Genomic DNA, 23346 nt, shown 5'->3' with positions numbered 1-23346 from the left:
AAAACTAATGAGACATCTCCAGTTAGGAAACATTTATCTGCTGCCATCTATCAAACAAGGGCGTAAATAAATAAATAAAACCCTGAAGAACACAGAGGCTTCAACGTCCACAGGCTCAAAGATAAATGCATGATATTTATACACCATAGTCACGACTGAACAACGGCTACATTATGAACAAGAATTAGCTCTAAAGTACTACATTTATCATAAATCTGAATAAATATTAGAGAAGGGCTCAAGCTGTAAAGCCCTGATTTGGATTTTGAACACTCCACAGCTCAGAAGTGCCTGAATCTGGGGATTTGGCTGTGGCCTATCTGTCCATATTAGCTACTCATGCACTCACTTACAGAAGTACACAAAATAAATAAGACTATACACGATTATGTGAAAAATCCCGTTGCTTGCCCAGGTGTAAGAGTACAGCAGGGAGTGCTAGTATGTGAGCTGCTTATACTTTCTTGTTGTTTTTAAAATCAGTGATTCAGTGCTTAGTTACAAAGCATTTTCAAAACTTGCTCATTTCTTGACTACAGGGGAGGAGCTCAAGCAGATCAAAGCTTTTGGGCCCAATTTTTCCCTTATGAATAGTGTGGTAGCTGAATGCTTATATGGGTTTGCAGTGTTGATTATTTATGTAAATTAACTTTATTATTCAGCATGTTCAGAACATGCTTCTTTCCTGTGGTTTTTTTTCTATTTTCTCAGCTTTGCTTTTCTCCTGCGGGGTGAAGGCATGGTTCAGTCAATACCACTTTAATTCCATAGGCGAGTGATGTTGCTGCCTACTTCTCAGTAGCTTTCCAGTAAGCATAAACTCAGTTAATAATGAGAATAGACATAAAAACATTGAACAACTTGCATGAATCACTATCAAAAACACCACATAGAATTCTGTCTAGAGTTCCTTTAAAGGATATATAGATAGATTTCTAATATATCTATACATTCTGCTTTTTTTTAAATGCAAACAATGACTACACGGTCAATTGTTTGGCTTTCTGCTCTGGTAGTCCTGGGGAACATTGGCTGATATGTTCATCTTCTCTTGTGAGAAAAGATGATCAAAATTTAACTCCTGTTGATAACACCTGTACTGGCCATCAGTTGCTAATTTCCGCCACCATAGTAAATGCTCACCTGTTTAAACAAGAAAGAATGTCCTATGGGGTAGGACACCAAGTAAGAATTCTGCAATCTGATCTGAATTCCTGATTTCTTTGGGGAAAACTATAGGTAAGCTATTAAATTATCCTCCACTGTGGTCCCTCAATTGTGAAATATGAACAAGTACTTAGCCCAGGAGTCTTGTGTGGACAGAAGAAGAGTATGTTCATTCGTGATCCTGAGATGTTTAGGGTATAGCAATAGTGAAAAGCGTATGGAAAAGCAAAGCAGCAAAATAGAAAGGATTCCTATGCATTCACAGGACATTAGAAAAAATAAAAATCAGAATCCTTCACAACAGGAACAAGCTTATACTAGGATAGAAAAAGAAAAAAATTCAGCACAAAGATACAACCTTCTCCATGCTTTAAAACAGTGCATACAACTGCAATTTCAGAACACTATCTTGAAACTTGAAAGTACACACCAGATCTGTTTACTAGCTGTTATGATATGAGGTAAGCATGTTTCCCTCTTAGACATGCTGATCAGGCATTATTTCCAAAGTCCACATAAAGCTAGACTGTTGTGCGTCTTGCTAAACTCTCTGGGTTCTTTCTTCTTTTTGGATGATGCTAAGCACTATTAAGAGCACACAGCCGGAATGAGCATCAGGAGGCACCAAGAACACTTTACTACCCTCCTGCTAGCCCAGGCATGACTACCCTGGGGGTTAGGAACCTTGCCTGAACTCTCAGTATATTCCGAGTAATTTTATGTCCACGTATTCTTTGACTCATATTCAACTTTTCCTGAACTAATTTTTCTTCCTCCATGCTGTTTACCTCCCTGGCATATTTATGAAAGGATCTCAGCTTTGGGTGACTGATTGGAGGGAGCCTACCTTAATTTTTTCTTATAAGGAAGACTCTGAAATCCTGACATGCCTGGCGGCCCTTCTCTTCTCCAAGTTCGGTACCAGGTGGGTTTTTTGTTCAGTTGGTTTTGGTTTTATATTGAACATGAGTGACCAGGACTCTGTATGGTGTCCCAGCAGACAGCTGAAGAACACTTTATGCAGTTACAATATTAACATACTTTCCTCTCTATTGGAAATAATTTGCAGTGCTTTGAAAGACTGCATTTGCCTTTTTATGGCTCTATCACTCAGGCAACCATAGTCATCTTATTATCAACTTGTATACCTAAAGCCTTCCTGCTGGATGAGTTCTCACCTTGCAGAAGTTAGTGCTAGGGTTTCTCGTATGCATGGATCTGCTTTTCATACTAGTAAATTTGATTTACTTTTATTCTCACAGTTCTTATGGGTCTCTGTGTATGATATTCTAATACTCCTTTGTACTGACAATGCCTCTTATCTTTATTTGCGGCAGACTTCATCAGCACAACATCTATATAGGGATCATTCTTGAAAATATATTTTTAATTGGTCCCAAGACTGATTCTTGCTGAATTCCACTAGTAAATTTCTTCCCATCTATTACTTCCATATATTATGCAAATGTTCTTCAAGCCTGGAAAAAGCATTTGGATGCTTTGGTTTAGATTCAGAAAAGCCTATGGCAAAATATCTCTGCTCAATAATCTGCTCCACAGTGTCATATAGAATAATGACTAACTTTGTACCTGGGCATCCACATAATGAACTCCCTTTCCTTTGAATGTCTTGACTGAAAATTCTCATAAGAATCCTTGAAACTTCTTGTTAAAGCAAAACAAAAAAAACCTCCCACACATGAATTAGTGCCACTACTTGAGGATAGACTACAGGCCTCGTTTATAATTCTGTATTAAAAATCTGAAGGATTTAGTTAGGTGAAGTATTCATACCATCCAAACATCGGAAATGATGCAGAAACGTGCGCACACATAGATAGGTGCACAACAATACATCTGTATTATTCACAATAGCAAGTACTGAAGCCTTACAACCTTACAAGATAAAAGATGACAAATGGAAAAAAAAAGTATTATTGGATTGCTTCTTCGCTTTTGCTATGCATAGCTTTGATACTTACTATAAGATGGTTTTAGCACACCATCAATTACGAATCTTGAGATCTCTATTCCAAGTATAGTCCAAATTGATTCAAATATTGTCACCATGGATATTAATAATATAATAAGTCAGAAACTGGTGAAATTAATTGCAACACATGACCGTTCCTTTATGCATTTTTGTTAAAGACCCAGCATATCACTTTGAAGATACCATTAAGATATAGGTATCAAATATATATGTGTGTGTACCTGTGTGCATAATTTATTTTTTTTTTTAATTGCCGTAAGATTTTCAGCAGAGCACTCCACTATCCACAGCCAGCTAAAGAAAGCTTGAAAATAATGTGTTTTATATATAATTGCTGCCAGGAGTTACTCAAAAGGCTAGCAACAGGAAAAAAATGAAACCGCCTGTAGCCAATTTTAATACAACCTGTTATTCTTCCTATCCCATGACAGACAGGAGTTCTGAGTGAAATAGAAGTAACATTTGGCTGGCTAAAAAATCTTTACAGACAACTCTGCCAACAGACATTACTCATTAACATTGACAATGTCTGATGTTCATTGTGCAAATATTCTCCTTGTGTTTCAAGTTGGAGCCAAAAGATATTTTACGGCTTACATAAAGTTTAGTGGCAACAGCAGAGGCATATTTTTATGGACAGTAGAGTAAAAGTCCTCCTGTTCCTGAAAAGGCTATTGGGAAAGAGCTGGCAGTCACAACCTATTAAGAACTACAGATATTGAAACAGAGTGTAAAATATACCTGTCACTCTCACACTTTCCAGGGTGGACAGAAAGCACTGTGCACTACACAGTTTTCTAAGGAGTAATTATGTCTTCCAACAAAACTTTAGCTTGCACTTTCAAAGTTGACTAATAGATTTATGACATAATCAATCCCCACACTGAAATAAAATGGAGGTGGGTTTCTTTTTTTATTTGGGGGGGGGGGGCGAGAGCAGGGGAGGAGGAGATGGGAAGGAGAAGGAGCCATTCTAAAAATGCCAATTCCTTTGAAACACAAAGGTCAACTGGTAACCCAAACTGTCTAAAGCTGAAAGCTACACAACTGTATAGGTCAACAGAAACACAAAGATTTTTCAATAGGCATTTTCTGCCTTACTACATACTCAAAATGAAAATAAAGGCATCCAAAAACAAATTCATAAAAGTTTAAATCAAAAGGTTACTTCTAAAATAAAAGGATGATATATTATTCATAGCAATGTTAGTGTTGTTATCTTACATAGCTAGACTTTAATCATTTCCTACCAAAATGTGATGGGTGTGTTTCAGATATCCTGGTGCTTCTTTCCTTATTGCTGTTGGCAGGTGTCACAGGCAAAAAAAGCTCTGTGCCTCTTGGTGTATAACTTTTGAAAGTCTTATTGCAGAATGGTAATGTCACCATTCCCTGGTCACAAACTTTACTGACAATAATTTCAATGCACGATAACCAGAAAAGCTTGACATGTCATTATAAACCGAAAACTGGAAGTGGGGCAAGGACACGAAGCTGATCTCACTCCTCACTTGCTCAGAACTATAAGGTGTTTTCCAGAAGGATACAACATTCTGGCCCACCAAGATAAGTTTGAGACTATTTCTATTTCAAGCCAGTAACTTCTCTTGATATACAGTTCTCTCTCTCTCTCTCAAAGAAGCAGCAGCAAGCCTTCAGATACACTAGAGAAGTCTGCTTAGCAATTGGCACATGACCAGCCTAAAGATTAAAGTGATTGCTATTCATGAATTGAAAAAGAGAGATGGGAAAAATGCTGCTTTTTGTCTCTCATATTGAGTTTTCTTTTGCAATAGGCAAATTATTATGCATCTTCATTAAATACTGTCTATATTTGAAAAGAACGTTCCTGTTCATTACCTGACAGAGCTTATGTGTAAAAAGGCTGAAGGCCAAAAAAAGTGCTCCATATGATTAACTCCGATTTTCTGTTCTACATAAAGAACATCATTAAAATGAAATTATTATTCACTGTAACCAATATAATTCAGCTCAACTGTTAGAATTACTGTTTTCCCAAACTCAGTTCTAGGAGATTGATCCAGTCTCCTCCTCTGGCTGGGTATGTTCCGAGGGACACGGAAGAGCAGGGTGCCCAAGTCCTATAACCTTTGGACGCAAGCCACTGGGAGAATGGTAGAAAACTTTGGATGGAGTACTAGCTTCTTTGATCAAAAAGTTATTTAAACAGTGTTGTTTAGCATTTAAATATTCAAAATAGAGATGATCCTGCTGTGGATTAGAATAGGAGAGGAAGTTCTGCAAACTATTTAGGAAACAATAAGAAAGTTCTAAACCATCAGAACAAGACAGCGCTTTTTTTCTTCCCAGGAAAGCTAATCTATATTTAATAACACAGCACCAGGAGAGGGGCACTCGTAATAGGATGAGAAATATTATGGTGTTTCTCTTGTTAAGCAGTGAAATATAGCTATTAAATCGTTAAAACCTCTGTAGTGCTTAAATGTGACAGAAGAAAATTGGTCCCAATGAGATGATATGATCTTATTTCAGTCTTCTAGAATGGTGAATGTGGACAGCAAGATTGGAAACTACAGTATTTTTCAGTGAAATTTCAGGGCATAACCACAATTGTAGTGAATCAATTTTGACTTCCCAGAGAGATTTACACAGAGATGTTTAATACAGCACATTAATCCCCTCATGTGTCCCCAGAGGTGAAACACACTGCTTATTAAACAACTTTTTTTTTTTTTTAAAGAGTCTTTTCAGACATGTATTTGTTCTCCAAATTCAAAATGAATCATTTGGATAATAGCAGTATTTTTACTAAAATAAAAATAACGTCTCCCTATATGCAATGGTGCAGTTACGTATATTATAACATGAAGGGATTGCAGAGGCCGATCAGTTTGCCATTCTGTGTCTGCCTCTATGGGGCTCTGGGCACGAAGGCACAGATGTGGCCAGAACACCAGAAATGTTGCTTTAGAGACTCGCTCTTTGAGCCGCGAACAGCTGGGCAAAATTTGAAGCAGATCTAAAACTGCTCAGTGCTGCTCAGGGACCAATGAGGCACAATCAGTCCCTGGATTCCCAAGGCAAAAGGGGTGGAGAAGAATAATGTTTTCAAATATTTCAGAAGCACAGTTTTCTGGGTTGCTTGCATGTTTGTTTTAAATTATTTACTTTTATACCAGTTTGCATGCTGCACATCAAAGTATCTTCCTAACATCAAAAAAACCACACCAAGAAAAACACAAAAACCCTGAATCCTGCAAATGTTTTATTGCCCTCCGTATAAATCAGCGACGAGATGACAGAATATCTGTAACCTATGAAGCACGCAGACAGCGTGCCAACTTTCCTCTTGTGCATCTGCTCAGCCAAAGTACAGCCAAGAGATATTAGCAGACTTTTCTGAAGACAGTAACAGCAGCAATGAAGTACCAGAATCACTGCAAAATGATCACAAAGCTAACTTTTGTCAGGTGACTAACAGGCAGTGTTTCTAAAATGTCAATTGTAATTACCTGCAGACTGGTTACACATATCAGAAGCACTCTTCAGTCTTATAATCACTTCTGCATTTTTCTCAAAAATGTATCTTTGTAGAAGCACTCACACTTCCTTACGAGTTAACAGAATCCTACAAATTTACACTCTTATTTGGATTTTCTGTCCTCAGCCATTGGAAATAAAACAAATGTCAACAAATACCATTTCCACTCTAATTTTATAGACCCTGACAGCCTTCAGCAGCTTACTGTCTGCTAATGCCTTTAATAACCTTATTTCTCGGTATCATATGTTATAGTTTATGACTTCCTTTTTAAATGAAGTTGTATCACCCCGGAGGAAACAAAGCATCTACTCCTAGCAGTGTAGTGAAAACAGCACAGCTGGAGAAAACTAGTATCTAATCATGAGGCATTATTACTTTTCCAGCAATTGTACCACCAGTGGCTCTATAGTGCTTTGCTAAAGCATCAGGCTCCTTTTTTATTTTATTTTAATTAACTCAACTTTTATTTCATTTTTAATAAATGTATCAAACATAATATTTATGAATTTGATTACATTTTGCATCTAAGACTCTAGGACTAGCTCTGAAATCTTGATTTTGGGGTTGTGTTTTTTTTTTTTTACTCTGTTTGTAAAAGGCAGAGGGTGTATTTCTGCACATCTAGCATACACCATTTCCTATGTGATCGTTTTGTCAAAGGTGTTTTTATTTTATGGGCAATAGGCTGAAAACTCCAGGTTAGAAGTCAGTGACTTAGTCAGGAAAACTTAAATGTTCAGCTTAAATGAAAGTTCACTTTTGGTGCCCCGTGCCAAAATTGCATCCTGAAAACTCAGAGTGGAACTGGTTCAAGGCTGAAATACAGCGCATCGCAGACTCCATTTGCAGAGCAAACCCAGGCACCAAACAAGAGCTAATAATAGCAGTTCAGCTGACTGGTGTGATAGTACAGTTCAAATTCATGTGGAATTGTGCTAAAAATTCTGGGTAAAGCCAGAGGATGAAATTGTGATACAGCCCAGAAATCTCCTCAGGTCCCAGCTGGCAGACATTAAGTGAATGCTCCACAAAATCTTCCATTTCAATGACTTAGGAAGGTGGCGGGGAATAAACTTAAAGAATTTAAGGCTTGTAAAAGGACAGACAGGAAGACCACCTGATGTTTTACTCATGTTGACTCGTGCTAGGTAATTGCAAGCAATTTCTAACCCCTTCTCCGTGTATTACACTACACACGGCGGTAGGAGGACCTGTATTTTCATTTAGTGTTTGAGACAACATAGCTCATTTTTATTCTGAGTGCTTATTTCGGGTTCCTCCCGATGTAATATTAGGGTGCCCTTGTGAGAAAGTCCTGACTCAACGATCTTTGCAAAAATAAGAATTTATAACTCAGACATTGTAGAACTCACTCAAAAATACTCATGTACCTTCTCTACATTCAGTAATGTCAAAGTAGGTCATAAAACATTAATAGAAGAAAGTGAAATTAAATTATACTTAAGACTTAATTCAACATCCCTGGTATCCCAAGTATTTTATTCTTATACTACTGGTCACCTTAAATTTTCCCTCTGTATCTCTTGTGTTTTCACCTTGGTTGCTAATTCGAACACAGAAATGCAGATATAAGAGCCAAGTAATGCAAAACTTTTCAGAGAACTTTGCAAATTTTAGAATGGTTTTGATTAAATTTTGTGAACTAAATATTTGCTCCTCGCTCTAAGCGAGGGGTGCTTATAGCTTCCCTACTTGTAAAAAGATGCAAAAAGATATTTAGGGATTCAGCCAGTTCTTTCTTCTGTAGAAATATAGTAACTCAGATATTCAGAAGATATTGTCTCCACATATTTAGGAATTAGTGGAATAGAGAAGTTTGTTTAAGCATATTGGATTTAACATTGTATCTTTTCGTACTGTGTTTTCTCTTGTGGCCCTCCTACATGAAGCCCTCAGTGTCATCATGGAATTAATATTGTGAGAAAACTCTATTTGACTTTATTGAAGAAAAATAAATTTTAATCAATATAATCCAAATCAGCTCCTCTGCTCCTTGTTTTCATTTCAGAACAAAATGAAAACAAATTCTCATGGGTAAAGAATTATTATCTGTAGAGGAGAATCATATGAGATGATTCAACAGGAGTGAGACTGACAGTAGCAGACACCTCACGTACTCTTTCAGAAACTCAGCATAACTAAAGTAGTTTAAAAAATTTTTAAAAATGAGCACAGCTTTTTGTTTGTTTTTAAACAGAATTAAGATTATACATGGCCCAATAGATGGAGAATAAGTCAATGAAGACATCACATGAGCTACTAATATTGGGGAAATAACAGCAAAATAGCCAATCTCTTTGACTAGCAAGATGATTCAACTCCTTCACCACAGACATTGGTATTATTCACAGAAAAGTCTGGAGAATGGGGCCTCAGTAGGGGCTGGCATCTGTCACCGCAGGCTAGTGTCATCCATTAGAGGTATTCAGGTCAGCACTGCCAATACAAATGCTGCGCAGGTTGGATTGGCAACTTGAAATAATTCACAAATAAGAGACATCACGTACCTTAACTATACTCTCAGAAGCAGATCAAATTTAATTACCACGACCCCACTTTTCCATTTTGTTACACGATGGCCAACCTCTTTGGGAAAAGAGCAGAGACCCGAAACTGTACTCCTTTGTGCACGAAAAGAAATAGTTTCTCACACACTTACGTATCATAACTGAAAAAGCGCACATCACAACGTGGAGAACAAAGGATCCTTTTTAATGGTCTTTCTGCCCCCTGTGCAGATATAGGGGCAACTACGTTTAAAGCACACCACCACACGCAGAGACCTAAAGCGAAGACCTGTGAGGAAGGGTCTCCACCAGTAATGGGCTCAGTCTGTACCTCAGCAATAGCAGGACGTCGAGGTACAAGACTTCTCCCCCCCACTTCATTTTTGAGTCTAAGCACCACCTGACCCATTGCACTCTAGTCCACACAGTTCTTGGGCCTTTCGTAACCAATGACACCATTAATGAGGTTGTTTTTCTGAGGTCAAGGTGGCAGGACAGCACTGGAATAACTACCTAGACTCTCAGCTCTTTCCAGAGGGCCTGTGCAACCCTGTTTCTTGTTGCAGTCAGTACATTTGTGATCTATACCAAAATGTTTGATTAAGTTTGAATGCATATATATAGTTTTGACAGTCACCGTCCACAGATAATTAGAAGATAGTAAATACACGTTTTAAAAAGTCTGTAAGCTTCCATTCAAACAGAATGCTGAGTTTACTCAGCCTGTTTTGGTGGGCTTTTATGTTTGGTTTCTATAACCTTCTAGCAAATGAAGATGTTCGCAGAAGGTACTGAAAGAGTAAACGTAGATACTTTGATAAAAAAAAAAAAACAAAAAACAAAAACAAACCAAAAACCACACAACCAACCAACCAAACAAAAAACCAAACCAAAAAAAAAAACCCCCACAACTGGATAGAAAGGAAGATAAAGGAAGTATGTATTCAGTCAAAACATAAAGCTATACGACCTGGTTAACCCTTCCCTCAAATTAAGAGAGATTATATTTTCTCTTCATCAAAACAAACCCCAAGGAGATAAAAAGGAAAAAAAACTAGACAGATTGGGTAGACCAACAGAAGACATGGGACCATAACACTCCTGCTCTTTTGCTCTATATCATGAATGAGAGGATCAGGCGTTCTTTCAGACACCTTTCATCCTCTCCTCTGCCTCTGGCTACCACAGGATATTTTGTGATTTTCCCACATAGCAAGCAATAGCTCATACCTCAGAATCCCAACCAAGTTTTATAAAATGCCCAGAAGGTACCTCTCAGGAGGTGGGAGGAAACATAACAAGCTACACAGGAGAAGTGTATTTCTCCCTGCTACATAAAAGCGGACTAGCAGTGCCTGCCAATGGAAAGAAATCCTAAATGGCTTGGAAGTAATTACTCTAAACATTTAATTTACACTTGCTGTTTCTGTTCCTAATTCTGCCTTTCAGTGAAATGGTGTTTATCCCTTCTTTATTGTTAGTATGCAAATACTGTCCCCATTTCCTCAAAGAGCCATGTCATTGTTATACTGTAAGATACTGTACATTAACACTACATTAAGTTTATGAACTAAAGCAAAATAAACCGATCTGTGTCCTCAGCCTACCACGCCACGCTACAGGCCTCATGCGCAACAAACAGATTACACTATCGCTGTAACATTTCCCCATCATACCATAGTGGGGGCTTTTCTCACCTGACTCTTTGCAATATGTGAAATTCATGCGTAGGTAGAGAATTTACAGAAGGCACGCATTGATTTTGAAATCTACCTGATTTTTATGCAAGTTGCATAGAAAAATGCTGCATAACTCTAAGCTGAGAGGCAGTCCCAAAGTAAACCTTTTGTCTGCAGCCTGAAATTGCTTGCATAAAAGACTAAGCAATAGCACATTGTGCAAACGAGTATCTACCATTAAAGGAAATTAGTGTGGAAGCCAGGTGTGCTTCGCAAATAGACCTAGATTTTTTGTCCTTTCTTGTTAGATGCGTGGCAATTACTGAGATACCAACAAATCTCCCTTTTTTTCCATATCAACACCCACACAAAAGACACATAACCTCTATGTTATTATGCAGCAAACACATTACAAAGTATATTCCATTTGGATTCACTTTGATGAACTATATGTACTTCAGACCTGACTAACTAAAACATTCCCATCAGACTTTCAAAATTACATCAATACAGCAAAATTGGAAGAAAAAAATAGGCTATTTAAATAATAGAATTTCATTAGGTTTGTTCATTTAAGTGCTTACTTCCTGCAACCTCTGACAACAGCTGTGCAGAAAATGTCTCCAAGTCTGGCTAGAAAGACCAGGAATGCTTTACGAGCGCTGCATCCTTCCTTCTTGAATATACACTGTATGAACTTATTTATTTGCACGTGAATAATGTGGACAGCTACAACCATGGGATCCGAAGTTGGCTGTCCCTGCTGTCGAATAAACCAGTAACAGCAACAAAAAAGATAGCTTCTTTCCTCAAGAGAGGTCATACTCGTGGAGACAGAAAAAACAAAGGGAGCACCAAAACCTCCGAGAACATACTTCTCGGCAGGGAAGGCAATGCTGATACTAAATCACCCACTGCCTCCCTGTCAAGTTTTTGCAGCCTTTCTAGCACAGGAGATCTCAAAGGGGGCTCTGAAGCAGGATGCCTGCAGATGTTTACAAAGAGCTCCTCTTACGTGAGCAAAGTAACAGGGGAAAAAATGTGACAGGCTTGTTTGGAAGCACACACGGGCAAATATAGGACTGCAGAATCAACCTCTTTTTGTATGCCCGACTTGGAGTTCACTGTTAATCCAGAGTAGTAACTGTTCTTGGAATTCTTGTGTGTCAGAATGAAACTGAACAGATCGTTACTTACATAAACAGTTATCAGAATTGCAGTGGTTTTTATCATAAATGCCCTGTTTCTCCAGAGGGGCAAAGAGACACGAAGCAAGATTTACCAAGTGGCTATGTGATGAGCAGCTCTACTAATTCAGGGTAGTGCAAGGAGTACATTCCTGCCAGCTTCCCCGACCCAGATTTAGATGGCAAAATGCATTAGCAAAACAGAAGATTATCCATCAGCTATTACAAACCAAGAATCGTAAGAGCTGGATTTGTGTGTATGTGCCAGGAGGGGGGAGAATGTGCCTGGTGAGAATAATCAATATTGTTAAGAGTTGTGCTCATTCTGAGATTCATCCCTTTTATACCACCTAAGTGGCTCAAAGGGGCCTTAATCCAGCCACAGATTGCCAGTAGAGTATGCCCTATGAATGAAAACCACTGCAGCATTTTGTGTTGGACCTTGATCCTGCAAACACCGCAAGATATGACACACACCAGTACGAGAGCTCTCTCCAGCCTCACCTCCTGCCCATCTGAGCCATCGAGCACTACCTTTGAACTTTTATGGGGGACATAGCAAGACGACCTTAATGCCCTCAAGTCCTTGCACAGCCTGGAAAGCCAGGTACTGCCTACCCAACAGGGGCAAGGACCAGTCCTAGCTGTGCCACCAACACTGGAGCCTGAAACTCATTTTCAGTTGTTTCAAACTGTCTGGAACCACATGCCTACAGGACTTCGTGACATCTCCCCCACCACCACCTTTTTTTTATTTCCCCCCCCCCCCCCCCCCCCGTGGAATTTCTAGCAGTCTGACCGTGCAAAACAATGCTCTTGAGATGAAGAAACAGATCCTGCTACAAATCTTTGAATCTTTCTAAGGAAGAAAACAAGGAGATGGGAAATGCCTCGCCAAATCTGAACGGTGGTCTGTTCTCAGCATCTTAACTCGGGCTGTGGTCACTGTGGCCAAAGGCCTCTCTCTTCCAAACTGCAAGGAGTAAATGCCCCAAAATGCGATGGTTTCCCTTGGTCATTAACCGATGCAAACATGGATGCTGCACATATCACGCATCCACAGCATTCGTGCTGTTGGCTCAGTGCTAGTTTGTGCATTCGTACCACATTTCTGCAATAATGCAGCAACAATTTATGGCCAACTATGAAAAATGTGGCTAGCAGATTTCAGGGTAATTACTTGGGCTTCCAACTTCATTGTTACATGCCTGAGAGGTAGTTAAATGGTAATAGCACTTTTTTTCCCTTCAATTCCAGACTTGTACCTTAATGGAAGATCAGTCCTCCTTTGATGGAAGGTGGGGGGGAAGTATTAAAAAAAAAATATAAAAAAGAAAAATTAAGATAACAGAGGCCTCAGGAAACTAAGAAACCAAGAACAGTACTACATTTATAGCTAGAGGACTCTATAACAAGCTCAAATTCTGGAGTGATAAAGAAACTAGTCAATGTTTCATTCTTTAATTTCTTTAAAAGTCATTTAGAACTGCTTTATACAAAATCCCAATTTTAACCCCGTGTGAAGATAATGCTGTTGACCTATAGCCAGGATTTATCCTGTCAGCTTTTGTTATACTATGTGCGTTCTGTGTGTATTACTTCCCCAAACTGCAAATACCTCTTCGCACTTAAGAAATGGCTCCTGGCCGTTGTCCAGCTTATTTCTATGTCTATGCTCCATCAAAGCTCAATTACCCTGAAAACTTCAATAAATGTTACCAGGATGTCTGCCACAGTTCTTGGAGGACACGCAAGAAGATTGTTTTTTAAGTAATATTATTGCAATGAGAAAAAGTAGCTACAAAGTTACATATTTTCCAGGGAGGGTATAAGCAAAAAGAGATCCAGGGTAGGAAAATATATTAAAAGTAGAATTTTAAGTGCATCTTGTAATGAGAGTCATTGTTTTTCTACATGTACTCTCTGTACTGGTTTCTGAAAGTACTTACCTTTTTTGGGTTGTTCACCAGCCACATTATAGGTACTTTATAGTTCTACAAATCATTTTCTGTCCTATGAAAGTTTAAACAGAAAAAGGCTGAATGTGATACTAGCACAGTTTATTAAAAAAAAAAAAAACACCAACATACACACACCAAGAGGAAAGGAGAATAAGTACAAAATAGTAAAATGGAATAACATGGACCCAATGAAAAGCACTATCTATATAAAGGTAGTTTTTCAGGGGAATGTTAAATATTCTGTGAAAGTTAGTTTGCACTGCTAACACTGAAGGCATGGAAATTGATAATTTTTTGCAAACATGTGACCAAGCCACAGCAATTTTGGAGACATCCCAGTGAGCCTTCTAACACTGACATTCGGAGCGCAGAGAGGTGACGAAGGGTAGCTCTGAAGCACACAACATGGCAGACTACCACAAATGAATAGCCAGTCTGTGAGGGATGTACAGTAAATAGGAGAAAATCAAATTGCAAGGGCCACGGCTGCTGGAAATCCCTAATGCGTTCTTCCCAAAGCACAGCCGTGCAACCAATTATATACTTTGGTTGTAAAATTTAGACATGAACATGTTTTTTCCTCTAGTTCTATTACAGACAAACTACAAGGGAGTGGCAGCTGTGAGGGAGCAAAGCAGAGACTCTCTGCAGGAATAGCTGGGGCTCCACAGGAAGAACTTAGTGCTGCTGAGGCTTCATAAATGATAACAAATGCATTGTTCTCTGATTCTAGATACTGACAGAACCAGCTCTTTCATGACCAGACCGATATGAACAGTATCCCATGTGAATACGCATTAAAACATTTTGTATTTTCAATTTTTAGCTGCTCAGTTATCACTGCGATAATTATGGAAAAGCTTGTAAAGCTTCATGCTAACTTTACAGAGCCTGTATTTCTGCATCATCCAAAGCCTAGCAAAAATCTCTTTCCAAACAAAAATTCGTGCATAAATAGTGCTATCATTGTAAAGGTTACTGACGCACCATAAAAACCAACTTATTTGCTATATAAAGTTAAGTATACGCTATATAAGATCCTGAATCAAACCACCTGCTCCAATAACCTCATTTTAAACTGTGAGAAAATTGATGTCCAAACTCAGTCATTGATCCACAAACCAACAGGATTGCTCAGTGGTGTAAAAAGTCTTAGAAAATTGCCATATCCAGAACAAGATAAAGTGCCTAGGGCTAACCATTAATTTGAACTATTAAGTACCATGACTGTGGCAGCTACAGGGGACCCTCTCATCTTGGGTGAGGAACCTGCCCCCAAGGGTGTATTGGATGCTGAAATCTGTGCACACACATACCTGTCCCTTCATCCCATTCATATTTTGCATTTGTACATTTTTATGATTCAAAGACACCAAAAGTAAGTCCTAGTTTGGATAAGCCCCCTTTTGGAAATTTATAAATAAATAATGGCTTAATATATGGGATTTAAATTTTCTGGTCTGAAACATTTTTTCCTCTTGAGAACAAATGTGGCTGTAAATCCTACAGAGGCTAATACTGCATATTCCACAGCTGAAGATTTCCACAAATCCCAAAGGCCGTGACATCTGCCAGATTATAGATAAAGAACAGGACTTTTTGCAATAATATGTGTTTTTAACAGTGCAGGACTGAAATTCACTGTGTACATGTGCTGAACGGGGCAGGGGTGTTTGGTTTGGGTTGGGTTTTTTTTTTTTCAATCAGAAAGAAGCTAACTCTCCTAGCCTTTAAAATACAGATTTTAAGCTGTTCTTAACATTTGGTCGTGCTAAAATTCAAGCATTTGAAACTCCTAAAATTCTGTCAAATGAGCCATCGCAGCCCTGAGGACACTAATAGGTCTTAATGACCCTGCCCAACCTCCCCCGACACCCCCACCCAGTCCTGCTCAGGGGCCCATTTCGGCTCAGCCCAGGGCTCCCGGCCCTTGCCATGTCTGAGGCTGCTGCTGGACCTCGCTGGCAGCACCCTGTTCTGCCACCCACCCACAGGGCTTCACCCGGGCTGGGCAGCACCCACATTTGCTGCTCCCTGGCAAGGAAGAGACGGAGGGAGGTTTCAGGGCGAAGCTGAAGCGTGACTTCATGGGTCACCCAGGGCAGAAGGACCAGCTTCAGACCTCTTAAACTTGCTTGAGCACTGGGCAGATGACCCTGCACCCAGTCAGTTTGGGACATTTTTGCAAGCTCAGTGCTAGAAGTTTTAATAGAACTTGAGGTGTGTGCTAAGCTGGAGTGTTTGTACGGCGTACTGCCTCTCTGGTGCCCATCAAGCAGCAGGGACTCGTTGCAGGAAAAGAAGTTAAAAAAAACATTGGCGAGAAAGAGCATAAGACAGAAGGAAAGCAAGTAAAAGTAGCTATGGAAAATATGAAAGATCAATACCATTAGCTGGAGATGCACAAAATTGACCTATAAAGCCAAGATAACTTTTACATGCCATTCACCACACCTGGGTTTCTACTCATAGATTTCCTTTAGACAAAATAATTGCGCTTAGGAAGAACATATCTTGAGAGCTATCTTGAACATTTTGCACTATGCTAGAGAAGCCCACAGCCACCGATCATTAGAAGTGCTGCAAAAATCTTTGTATTCTCAAGGTCTGTGTAGCAATGTGATCAACAAACTGGAAAAGCAAACTTCAGCACTCACCAGGCAGAGGGCTAGCAGCAGAAATTTGGTACTCTTGACCTCCCAAGTCCAGAGAAGGAGCACAAGGGACAAGTCAGTGGTGCACGTGCTGCTGTGCTGAAGAAAGGCAAGTGCCAGGTGACTGTAAGTGAGGATCTCCCTTCTGCTTCTCTTCTTGCCCACGACAAACCCAGAAGTAGAAAAGAGACTGCTAGAAAAATTCTGCTTCACGCATAGCCAGTGAGATAGGGATGCACGTGGTCCATGCTATCGGTGATGACCCAGGTGGTGTTACAAGGGGTGACCATCACACGTGAGGTACCATACTACCGAATGTGTGGGACAGCTCTGCATCAGCCCCCATCCTCCAGGAGATCTCCTTGCCAGCCCAATCACGCACAATCCTCACGGTAAACATGCACATCCTGGGCTCCAGAGCGATATATTTCTCTGCTTTGTTCAGGTGTCATACAGACCAACTTCACCAAACACGTCTTTGCTGTACCCAGTATCCTGTAGCTTTAAAGAAAAGGTCAGATGATTCACTTGCTCTAATTTGGTTGTATTTATACTGAGTTTTGTTTCTAAGAGACCTCAGGCACAGTTTCTCTTATCAACAAGTGTCCAAGCAAGCAGAGGAGCACAGTTGTTTGCATTTTCCTAAATACTTAAACCTTGGTTTAGCCTGTATCTCCACTCTGAGACCCAAACTCTCACCTGCATTTCTCCTAGAGGAAGTACTCTGCTTAAGAGGACCTTCTAGAACTATATTACTACTTCCAATAGTAAGCCTAGCCAACACCAAAAATATTTGAAAATATTCATTGTGCGTTTGGCTTTGAGAGCATGAAAACAAACATGGAAATACCGAGTAAAATATTACTCTCTGTTATGTTTCTCTGAAGTCATTAAAAGAACCCAAAGGCTGCTGTAATTTATGGCAGCTGGCATTACCCTCTGGGGAGCAATAGGGCAGCAGGACAACCCCAGCACGTAGGGACAGCCTGGTTGCACTTCTCAGGTTGGTGAAACACAAAACGCTCAGCTCATCGCTTCCCTCTCATGCCATTCAAGAGTCATCTGTGAGGAGCTTGCAGACAAGAAGTGATAAGAATGAAAGTGCTTCCATCACATTACACGCAGGCACCAATTTAAAATTAGATCTATTAGCAGATACGAAAAATATAGGAAGTCCAAGAGCTTCAGATTTCTGGACGCCTCACTAAAACCGTCAATCGATTTAAAAACCTAATGAAATTCATAAAGGAGTCTAGTTATCTATAGAGCCTATTCAATTATAAAACAAGATGAAGAAAAAACGGACAAAATAAGACTGCTGTCTTATATTTGCTGATCCATTTAATGTTGCTGGTTGTACACACTAAATTAATATTTTCCTCATGAAGATAGCTGGAATATTTATTCAGGATACCAAGGAATGCAATCATTATTTAAAAACAGTAGTGAAAGCCTTGCCAGCATAAGAAGGATTTATTTATTACCCTCTATTTCTAAGTATATGTGCATATATACATACACACATTTAGTGTGTATATGTATAAGCATAGATGTTTATGTGTATATGCTTACATAACTTTTTATATATCTGTATGCTTACACAAACTTGTGTGTGTATATAAAAACACAGTTTTAGTATGTTCTTGTGGTTTATTGAATCTATAAGAGAAGTTAATTTGTGATTAGAAGCCACCAGATAATGTCAAACTTTTCATACTGAGGTCATTATTAATGTTTATTTTCTGCAGTCCCAGAGGGGGGAAATACTAGGTTTCATCAGGGTTTTCAATAAATTGTTAATTAAGATGTACAGCTTTGGAAAGTTCTTTTCTGACTGAAAAAAACAGTATTGGCCAGCTCTATTCTCAGAGGCTTTTGGACTGTATCATTGCCAGATCCTGTCTCTCCCTTAAAGAACAATTTTCAAGAGTGCTGAGCTACCACAGCTTCCATTAACTGCAACTGGAGCTGTGATTTCTCAGCACCATTTAAAAAAATCAGAATGTGTTTGGTTAGCTATTGATGAAGATGTAGGTTGTTCCAGTTCATTAGATTTATATCAAGGAAAGTTTTAAAGGAAAGTTGATGCAAAGGCAAATGTAACCCCCAGCAGTTTCAATTATCTTGACTTGTCTTTTTTTATTATTTGGACTTTGTCTATTCTTTAACCACACAGCAGAGCCACATTAATTAACTTAAAATATCAAATGACCATGTCTGGGAGTACTAAAATTATATTAAAAATACCAAGCTGTCTGAAGTATATGTTACACCTTAGGTCATTCAGAAGTAAGTTTTCATATTTAGAAAGCACTAACAAGAATTCCCATTATTCTTAAGTACAGGGTTTTTTTCAAAAAAATTCTCTACCTAGAAACTCACATTTTAGCTCAGTGTGAGGCATTTTGATGTCACTCGTAGGAGTCAGACAAATACCTGAAGAGGATATTTTGCTAAAGACCAAATCCTACACAGAGGGGAAAATTAGCTGAGCGAAAATAAATATGCAGTAATTGTTAGCAAACGACCACACAGATAACACTGCAGCAATTTGAAGACAGAAGGAGATAGATTTATCACCTGCAAAGGCCACAAGTGTCGTTGAAACCTGAAACTTAGGAGCTGCAATCAGCATCTCGCAGATCTTTCAGAAGTTTAGTCAGAAAAAGATCAGTTGGCATACGCAGTGTCTTTTAATAGCATCCAAGTTGCCAACGCCTGAAAAATTGGACAGGAAATCTCCTGGAAAAAGGTTTTCTCAGAAAAAAAAAAATCTCAGCGATGAAAATACGAAAACAGGATTTCCAGCACTGTTTCAACTACAGTTGGCTGAACTCTTGAAGAGGCAAGAATGTGTAAATAAGGGAACAGTTCAAGCTTCTGGAAATCTCATTAAAATGAAACTGGGTTTTCTTCAGTCAGTGGTGCTATTTGAATTACCTTCTCAATTACCTGAGCCTCTGAGCCTTCTTGTCGTGTTTAGGAACTCAAGGACAGTCTAATCCAAACAATGCACACAAGAACAAAAGGCACCAGCGCTTAGGTACCACACTGCCGTATATTTTAAGTGGTAAATTAGAGTCAGTTATTTAATCCCCTTCCCTTTCTGGTTTTTTGCTGCCTTATATTCTACAAGGACAAATATCAGTACTTTTCTACTTGGCTTGGGTATTGAGAGATTTCTCATGAAATGGTAAGAGACATCATTTGATCTCTAGGTATATACATCTAATCTAATTCAATCACCCTAGAAAATAAAGATATAGTACTATGCAGCTACCATAAAGAAACATCTAGTGTGATTTTAAGATGTGGATACTTTTGGTTTTTCATGTTTTCTTTTTGACAGTACACTTTTTTCCATTTGCCTAAATGTTAAAGCCACTTAATTGCTTCAAAGAAAAATTAACTTAGAAATTGGCAGCCTTTAGGCTCTGAAGGGCCCATCTAAAAGTAAACCAAAGGAAAATGTTGCAAAAGAGAAAGTGATCTGAAATAAACAAAACAGTTCAATGTATGTCTGTGGTGATTTAATCTTGGCTGGACACCAGGTGCCCACCAAGCCGCTCACTCTCTCCCCTCCTCAACTGGACAGGGGGAGAAAAAATATGGCTAAAGGCTTGTGGGTCGAGATGAGAACAGGGAGAGATCACTCACCAATTACCATCATGGGCAAAACAGACTTGACTTAGGGAAATTAATTTAATTTATTGCCAATTAACAACAGAGGAGGGTAATGAGAAATAAGAACAAATCTAAAAAAAAAAAACCACCAAAACCTTCCCCCTCATCTCTCCCTTCTTCCCGGACTCAACTCCACTCCCAATTTCTCTGCCTCCTCCCCCCGAGCAACACAGGGGGACGGGAAACGGGGTTGGGGTCAGTTCATCCCACATTGTCTCTGCCGCTCCTTCGTCCTCACACTCTTCCCCTGCTCCAGCATGGGGTCCCACCCATGGGAGACAGTCCTCCATGAACTGCTCCAGCGTGGGTCCCTTCCACGGGCTGCAGTCCTTCAGGCACAGACTGCTCCAGCGTGGGTCCCCCCCCCCCGGGATCACAAGTCCTGCCAGAAAACCTGCTCCAGCGTGGGCTCCTCTCTCCACGGGGCCACAGGTCCTGCCAGGAGCCTGCTCCAGCGCGGGCTTCCCACGGGGTCACAGTCTCCTTCGGGCACCCACCTGCTCCAGCGTGGGGTCCTCCCTGGGCTGCAGGTGGATATCTGCTCCACCGTGGACCTCCCTGGGCTGCAGGGGGACAGCCTGCCTCACCATGGTCTTGCCCACGGGCTGCAGGGGAATCTCTGCTCCGGTGCCTGGAGCACCTCCTCCCCTCCTTCTTCACTGACCTGGGGGTCTGCAGGGTTTTCTCTCTCGCATATTCTCACTCGTCTCTCCTAGCTGCTGTTGCACAGCAGGTTCCCCCCCATGCTTCTTAAATACGCTATGCCAGAGGCACTACTCCTGTCACTGATGGGCTCAGCCTTGGCCAGTGGCGGGTCTGTCTTGGAGCCGGCTGGCATCGGCCCTATCAGGTGTAGGAAAAGCTTCTGGCATTTTCTCACAGAAGCCACCCCTGCAGCCCCCCATACTACCAAAACCTTGCCACACAAACCCAATACAATGTGATTGTTTCATTCCCAGGTAAGACCAGGTTAAGAGCAAGTGCAAAGACTGAACTCCATGTCTCGCTTTGCATCTCTATTACAGACAGAACCCAAGTATCTCTGGTATTTCTGGGCACATTTTCTTTTCCAGGTCTTTTAAGAGCTTTAGCTCTGAACTTGGCTCTTACCAGTGGTTTTCATGAGCACCAAATTTATCTGATTTCATTTTTATTAAAGGTAATATTTGACATGGTTTGACAACATCAAACTTACTAACTACAATACAGTGATTTATCTTGGACCGTAACGCTTGTCACCAAAACTTATTAACATCACTATCTGGAAGCCAGTTCCTCAGGTTGCTAGGAAGGACAATAACCTGGAAATTAAATCACAATCAGATATTCTAAGCCAATGATTCCAGAATAGAATACATTAATCAAAAATATATAATTAACTGTAAGTGCAATAGAACCAATTACTGAAAATCCTAAGGATACAATTATTTTTAAAAGGCAGTAAAAAGTGAAGGGAAGAGCAAATTGAATTTTGCTAGAGGTTATTCTCTATGAAAATATGAAAATCAGTATTTTTCAAATGTGCTGTATCCTGCTTCTTATATATGAATAAGGCATATTGCTTTTGCTCAGGATTTGTGCCAAACACTGCTTGCAGCTGAGCCAGCTGGGGATGTACACCTCTCCACCCTGCTCAAAGACTGTTATGATCTGTCATTTCCATGAGTGCCACGGGCTTCCTGTTCTTGCCCCTTGTATTAAAATGCAAAAAGAAAACAGGAGATTAGCTATCTACCATGCCAATAGCGTAGCAGATTTCTGGTAGAAATCTATGGCACTATTCAAAAAAACCTCAAGTTGCCTTATTTAAATCCCCAGTTAGGCACTGTATCTAGTTCTGGGACAGTTTCCCTGTTGCATTGACAGGCTGCTGCATTTCTGTTTGGTTGGGGGTTGGGGTTGGGTTTTGTTTGTTTGGGGTTTTTTGTTTCTTACATACCATAGTCTGCAATCACTGAGGGGAAATAAAAGGTACTATTCATAAACCTATCATTCATTATCATTCTTGTAAGTGATAATCACTTCACTAAAAGCTGAGTAGCAGAATCAGCACTGAAATCAGTGATTTAGGAATGTACGGGTAGTTATTGAACAGTTGGAGCGTTGCTGAAATGTCTCTCCTCAATCAAGTCTTCCTGTATGTACACACCAATCACATAGAAACCAGAAACCAAAGCACAAAGGAATAAATATAAAGTTGAAGCCTTAGTTCATTCCTGGAGTTGGCATGATAAAATGAATCCTTTTCATTCTTTCCACTTCCAACATGTTTTAATAGTAATGAATACTAATGCAATATCACTCCTTGATGGGATTTTTTTTTTTTCCTAATGATACAGAGCACTTTAAAGGATTTTTTTTTTCCCCTCCACCAAGTGCAATGGTATTTTAATTATGTAGTTCTAAATGCTCAAGAACTTTAATGAGGAATTTGATAGACTAATTGAATGAGACGCAGCCAAATATAAAAATTTAAATAGATGCTCCACACACTTTACGATTCCTGGCAAAGGTGCCGGAAAAACGTGTTGACCCATTTATACATCACCCTGGGTATTTCACTTCACTGCTTCACATTCTACATCAACAACCCATCTGATGGCAAAGAAAAAGAGGATATTAACTTGCAGTTGCAATGTCACCATCTTCATCTGAGTGTTAATAGTACAGAAGCAACAATTCTGCATATTGGGGTGAGGGGTTCCATTAAAGAACAAGATAGGTATAAAGAGAACAGAAACTTAGTTAACTCACTTGAACAGCTGAGATCGAATCTTGGGGGGGAAAACTACAAATTTAGAAAAGGCAGAGTGTTCCCCCCGCCCCATCAGGACTCTCAGTGTGTACTTGATAGAATACAAGCCCTTAAGGAGATTTGTTTAAAGTTACCCATCTCATTTACAACAGCTCCATAATGTAACAATAACTTTGGAGAAACTACTTCAATTACAAGAGAACAAAGCTTCT

This window comes from Harpia harpyja, chromosome 18, assembly GCF_026419915.1.
Source record: "Harpia harpyja isolate bHarHar1 chromosome 18, bHarHar1 primary haplotype, whole genome shotgun sequence".
Classification (NCBI taxonomy): Eukaryota; Metazoa; Chordata; class Aves; order Accipitriformes; family Accipitridae; genus Harpia; species Harpia harpyja.
This window is presented reverse-complemented; position numbering follows the sequence as displayed.